We start from the raw sequence: 7,556 nt of genomic DNA, 5'->3' as shown, positions 1-7,556 counted from the left end.
GAGTGTTGATGAAGAATCATCCAGTTCAGGTGATGATCATATGGGTGAGACATCAAATGCCGCAATCGATGCAGATATTGATGAACTTTTGGAGGAAGCTGAAGCAGGAACACAAAGAAGATCTATCTTGGTGGATCAAGTTGCTTATTCTTCGTCTTCTCTCCATTCAGCCTTTATGGCTAATGTCGACGGTTCATCAAGTCAGGTATGTGTCGATGAACCCACCGTTGTAAATTGTGATGAATGTGATAAGTTGCGTGCTAGGTGTGCTGATGTAGAGAAAAGTATGTCTGAGTTGCAAGGCAAACATGATGCTTTACAAGCTAGTTTGTTTGACTTGCAAGACAAACATACTACAGTAAATGAGAATTTGTGTGACTTGCAAAGTAAGCATGAAGCTTTGCAAGAAAAGTATGATGTGACCTTTATTCACAATCAGAAATTGACTGTGGACCTTTCCAAATGTACAGAAGCTAATATGTTTTATGAAAATCATGAAAAGGAGTTTAAATCGGTAATCGAAAAGTTAAAGAAAGATAAAACCAAGTTAACTAAAATGGTTTCCAGAAAACAAACTGACATTAATTTGTATATATCTCGCCTTGAGACAATGCAAAAAGAGATGGCTTGTGTAAAAACGGAAAGTGAGGCAATCCAGCTCAAGTTAGATAGTTATTTGAGTTCTAGCTATGTGTTGGATCACATCATTGATGTCCAAAAGGAGAAAAGGGACGTCACGTGCATAGGCTATAAGAATTGTCCACCACCAGTGAGACATAATTATGATGCCATGCCGGATGAGGAGGACAGAGTGTTCTTTGAACCATCTGTGCCTCTAGATGTGAAAGAGTTTGCAGCAGGGCTCGGATATACAAAGGAAGTATCATCAGATTCGGATGTATCAGCAGATACATGTGTGTCTTCTGCTGAACTGAATCAGGATCTTCCAGTCATTACTGAGGATGCTGATTCTTCTGATGATGAATCTGATGATGCTGTCCCAGCAAAGTCTGATGCGGTAGTCAAAAATGAGGACATACCTCTCGAGAATCACATTCTATGTGATCCTCCTGCAAAACCCGCTAAGACTGTTGCAATGGAGTCCTCGTCTACAACAGAGTCGGAGAGTGTGAACTTGCTGTACACTCTTGTTGGTGATGATAAGATTTATTCAGACAAGGATTTTCCTATTAAGAACGTTAATCAATCCTTAATCAGTAAAGTCTTTGAGAATTCGACTAGTAAGTTTTTGGGAAAGACAGGACCACGTGTTACAGTTACACAGTGTCCTCCTATTCCAAAGGACGAAATTCGAAAACAATTTGGCAACAAGAAATTACCAACAGTGCAGAAACAGCAAAATTACACCAAGCCAAAAGCAAAATCACCGGCTCAATCTCAAAAGAAGCCGAATCGGAAGAAAAACAAGAATGTAAACTTTGTGAAATCGACGGGAACGGACAAAATTGAAACGTTTGAAAATAAATCTAACTTAGATTTTGTCAAGAAAGCTACTGTTCTGAAAAGAAATGAACAAACCAGTTCAAAGCCTAGTACCTCGGGTTCACAAAGTTCAACATCATCGGCTAAACGATCACATGATACTTCGGGGTTTGTTGAACGAAGATCATGTTTTGAGTATGGAACAATTGGACATATAATTCGAAATTGTCCATATCTTCATAAACAAAAAGAAAAAGTTGATGTTCCCCGTGACCAAACTGACAGTAAGCGACCTGTTTCTGCAAAGCAAGATCCCCGCCTTGTAAAAGAAAGGGAAATGAAACAGAGACGCCAACGGGTCAAGAAAATTGAAAAGGCGATTAAAACCGATGTGGTTAACAAAACAGCTGTTTCTGTAAAACCAGAAAATTCAAAAACTTCAGACAATCATGAAGTTAAAATTTTAAAGAACAACTCTGGTAAAACAAAACAGACCTGGAAACCAAAAACTGTTACTGAATCAGGGGGACCATCACAATTCACCAATCATCAAAGACAAGAAGTTATTGTTATTGATGAAAATGGAAGACCCAAGACCATAATGGCTTGGGTCCCCATCTCCAACTAATCATTTGAGTTCATGTGCAGGGTGTTCCAGGAGGAACTATCAGTAGTCATTGGATTGTTGATAGTGGGGCATCCAGGCACATGACAGGCGACATGAAGCTTCTCTACGACGTCAAAACTATTAGAGGAGGTTATGTTGCTTTTGCTGGAGATAAGGGAGGCTATATTACGGGTGAAAGAATGATATCCAACGGGATTGTCAGCTTTGACAAGATCAACTTTGTGCAACAACTTGATCACAATCTTCTTAGTGTTTCTCAAATTTGTGACAAGCAATTTTCAGTACACTTTGATGCTAATAGATGTTATGTGCTGAAACCCGGCTTCAAAATTCCAAAAGAATGGATTCTCTTGTCAGCTCCAAGGATAAATGATTTGTACGTCCTTGATATGAGCCAGGCTATTACTACGTCTGCACAAGCAACTTGTTTCGTTTCCAAAGCCACAGAAAAAGATTCTATCTCTTGGCACAGACGAATGGGTCACATTCACTTACGCAAAATGAATCATTTGGTTTCAAATGAATTGGTGAATGGTGTTCCCCTCAAAAATTTCCATCTTCAAGACGTCTGTGTTTCATGCCAGAAAGGAAAGCAAACAAAGAAGAAGCACCCTACTAAGAAGATCAACACGGTGGCAGTTCCTCTTGAGCGTTTGCACATGGATTTGTTCGGTCCTGTCAAGCACAAGAGTATTCGGGGTGATCAATACTGCCTCGTGATAACTGATGATTATTCAAGATTTTCTTGGGTGGCGTTCATGGCACACAAGAGTGAAACCTTTGGCATTATCAAAAACTTGATCATTCAGATTGAGAATTTGTATAAGTTGAAGGTTAGGCGGATACGTAGCGACAATGGTACTGAATTTAAAAATCATGCCATGGCGGAGTTTTGCACTTCAAAGGGTATTCTTCATGAGTTTAGTGCAGCTTATACTCCTCAACAGAATGGCGTCGCTGAACGTAAGAACCGCACATTGATCGAGACTGCTAGGACAATGTTGGTAGAGTCGCAGTTGCCCATTCCATTCTGGACTGAAGCTGTGGCCTCTGCATGTTACACATTGAACCGAGTCCTTACAGTCAAAAGGCACAACAAGACCTGCTTTGAGCTTCTTCAAAAACGGAAACCAGATTTGTCTTATCTTGAACCGTTTGGAGCTCCATGTACAATCATCGATCCTAATGGAAAGTTTGGGGCAAAAGCAATTGATGGATACTTTCTTGGGTATGCCACCCCTAACTTACGAGTCTGGAATCTAGAGACTAAAAGGGTCGAGGAATGGTCTGAGGTCAGAGTACAAAGGCACACTTTGCCAGTCAAATGTCCTGGTCAACCGTGGATGTTTGAGTACGATGACTTTTTCAATTCGATCAATGTTGAAGCCGTTGAAGAAAGTGCTGCGGCAAGAATGTTTTTCGAGAGTGACAATGCAACAGTTTCACCGGTGGTTCGTCCAATTCTTGTCAATCAAGAACCATCTTCGGTGAACAATAATACTCTCGACAATGAGGATTTTCACGATGCTGCCGAATTGAACGAATCTTCAGAGGATGATGAATTTCTAGATGCAGATCAGGAAGCTCCAACAACAGCAGTTCATGGTACTTCAGACGGTACTCCTCCAGTGGATACCCATAGAACAGCTGAAGCTACTGCATCATCCTCTTCGTCAATTCCGGGCATTGATTTAGTTGTTGATCTCAATCTCAACAACCTGGGTATAAATATTCCAGTTCCAGATAATCCAGAAACAAGGATTCATAATACCCATCCTCAACAAAACATCATCGGAAATGTGCAAAGTGGCATTCAAACAAGAAACATGTTGCGAAACAACAACAATGCAGGCCTGTATGCAGCTATTAGAGAATCCGGGCAACAAAACGATTGGTCTTTCGCGTGTTATGTCTCACAGGAAGAACCAAGAACTTGGAAAGAAGCCATGAAAGATAACTCTTGGGTTGAAGCAATGCAGGAAGAACTGCAACAATTCCAGAAGCTTGGTGTCTGGAAACTCGTAGAGAAACCTGCTGGTTATAAGAAGATTGGTACCCGTTGGGTTTTCAAATGCAAAAAGGATGACCGCGGAGTTGTTATCCGGAACAAAGCACGTTTAGTCATTCAAGGTTTTCGTCAGATAGAAGGAATCGACTACAACGAAGTCTATGCACCTGTTGCACGTCTGGAAGCTATTCGGATCTTTCTGGCTTATGCCTCATTCAAAGGATTCAAGGTTTACCAGATGGACGTCAAAAGCGCATTCTTACATGGTGTGGTTGAAGAAGAGGTATATGTCGAACAGCCTCCAGGTTTTGAAGATCCTATCCATCCCGATCGGGTTTGGTTGCTCAACAAAGCTCTCTATGGTCTTCATCAAGCACCACGAGCTTGGTATGCAACCTTATCTAACTATCTGCTGGAGAACGGTTTTCGAAGAGGTCTTATCGACTGTACTCTTTTTATCAAAGAACAAGATGGAGATCTTCTTCTGGTACAGGTATACGTTGATGATATTATTTTTGGTTCTACTAATGATGTCTTGTGTAGGAATTTCGAGCGCATAATGCAGGATAAATTCGAGATGAGTGGTATGGGGGAAATGACCTTCTTTTTGGGCCTACAAGTGCAACAAACTGAGTCTGGGATATTCATCCATCAGACTAAATATGTTGGTGACATCTTGAGCCGGTTCCAGATGTCTGATGCAACGCCCATTGGTACCCCACTGCCACAAAATCACGGAATTACTCCAGACTTGAAGGGTGAAGCTGTTAGTCCTTCATACTACCGCGCAATGATCGGATCTCTTATGTACCTCACAGCATCAAGGCCAGACATAATGTACCCAACGTGCCTGCTTGCCAGATATCAAGTCAACCCGAAGGCCTCACATCTTGCAGCTGTAAAAAGGATTTTTTCGTTATTTGAAGGGTTGCCCTGACATCCGTCTATAGTACCCTAGGGATAATAACTTTGAATTGGTCGCTTTCAGTGATTCTGATTTTGGCGGATGCAAAATCGACGGCAAATCCACAACGGTTGGATGTCAGTTTTTAGGAAATCGCCTAGTCACATGGCAGTGCAAGAAGCAGACTTGTGTCGCTACATCAACATGCGAAGCTGAATACATTGCTGCCTCAAGTTGTTGCTCCCAAGTTCTTTGGATCCAACAACAATTACGCGACTACGGTTTTGAATTCCTAACTACTCCTATTTACGTTGATAATTCTGCTGCATTACAGATCACTAGAAATCCTGTGCAGCACTCAAAGACCAAACACATCGAAATCAAATATCACTTCATACGTGATTGCTTTGAGAAAAGGCTAATCGATGTTGTTAAGGTCCACACCGATGACCAACGTGCCGACTTATTTACCAAAGCTTTTGACAAATCAAGATTTGACTTTTTATTATTGGTAAACGGCATTAAGGTCAAGCAAGAGTAAAACCAACATCGGAAAATCATTTTTGTAAATATCTTTAAATTTATCTTAGTTTATTGATTTTAGGGGGAGTAAATCCAAAATCTGAAAATCCAAAAACATCGAAAAATTTCAAAAACACAAAAACAATAGAAAAACAAAAATGAGTTTCCTGGGGAGCAAAAGAGAAAATGATAGTACATCAGTGGTCTATCCAAACCTCTTTAAACCTTAAATGAAAAACGATAAGCAGTTCTATATAAGATGTATCGGTAGGCTCACAATCATTTTAAAGTGTGCAGGGTGATATAAATCTTAAATCGACTGAAGACCAGGTGGGAACTATTCATTGGCATATGGTCTTAGTACCGAAATTTCGTTTGATAGATTGCCGAGGTTCTGAGATATTCGGTCTTTATGCTGCTTATCATCTGGGTATCATGGTTGTATCTTTTACCGAAAAATAACGGGGACGCAAGTCTAGATCTTCCATGATACTATACATACGTGTACATATTCATACTGCATTTGACCTCAATAAGTGATAAACAATCACATGTCCATATCAAATAAGTGATAAAATATCACATTTATCCGGGAGTCAAGTTCGTCTCTCTGCTGTACGGAAGTACTGACCTGTTCACGGACTTGCTCCTGTGCCCTCATGCATATGAAAATCAAGTTCCTCATAAATAAGTGATTCTATCACATAGGACTTGTTTTCAAATCAAAATAAGTGAGAATCTCACATCATATACGGTCAAACAGATGATAATCGGTATACTCACCGGTAAGATGAACCCTCGTGCATACCTTGATACGGGAATGTGTCGTGATGTGGATGAACACCGGTCGGTAAGTATAAATCATACCTTAACGTATCCCCTCGCCATGATTACATCTGATAAGTTGAGCTTAAGTGGACAACAATACCGATAATTGTTATAGGATGCTTATCTTAATGTTAACTAATTGAACAACAAGAGCGTTTTGGCATGACCGTACACTGATATGATTCTCTTACCCTCGAAACTCGCAAAAAGAATGTCTGTATATATATATATATATATATATATATATATATATATATATATATATATATATATATTTACTGCTTTCAGTCTTTACATTTGAAAAATTCAAAAATACCAAAAAGATTTTAGGTGAGTTTTAATATAAACTTTATAAAAGCCAAAAAGATTTTATTTCTATTTTATTTTCGATCGTACGATGTTGGAGCTCGAGTCTTCGTTACCTGAAACCTGAAGGAAAACCAAAATGACTAAATCTTCATAAACGGTCGAAATTTGCAAGTTTTGAAAGTTGGAAACTAAAATTGATAAATTTGTAAAACTTTCAAACTGTCGGACGGTGTTTGATTGTGACATGGTCATTCGTGTGTCACTTGTTTATGCTAACTATATTCCAAGCAGTTGTTCTCATTACGCGTTTAGATTTCTTGCATGTGCAGATTCTAAAGGCAAGGAGAACATGGTCGATGACAAGCTTCGGAATGAAGACACGACGTGAAGGCACTCAAAAGATGAAGATGATCGAGTTGCCGCTGACCATCATCAACACCACAAGGATCTCAAGCTGTAAAGATCAAGTCATTCACGAGCATAACTCAAGGGGGAGCTTATGTTAAGGGGGAGTTTGTCAACACACTTCCTACATGAAACGGGGAGTTTGTTGATACACTTTCTACTTTCAAGACGTGAACTCCGACATTGAAGACTTAAAAGGACATCAGAGTCTTGAAGACACGAAGATCAAAGATGATCAAGATCGAGACAAAGCTACAGCCAAGGGGGAGTTTGTTGGTGCACTTGTGTCTGTACTTTGTCTGTATTCGGTCACGATGTAAACGATGTCCTTGTTAGTCATGTAAGTTTGACCAAGTCAACCATCCTCCGGTTTAACTTGGACAAACAGTTTGTATATGGTTGAAATTTGTCTGTCTCGAAGGATGAGACATCGAAGGATGATTTAGATCCTTCGATATGCTCGAAAGTTAACCTTTCGATAGATGCAGATGAACCTCGAAGGATATGCC

Source organism: Helianthus annuus, chromosome 16 (genome assembly GCF_002127325.2).
Source record: "Helianthus annuus cultivar XRQ/B chromosome 16, HanXRQr2.0-SUNRISE, whole genome shotgun sequence".
NCBI lineage: Eukaryota > Viridiplantae > Streptophyta > Magnoliopsida > Asterales > Asteraceae > Helianthus > Helianthus annuus.
This window is presented reverse-complemented; position numbering follows the sequence as displayed.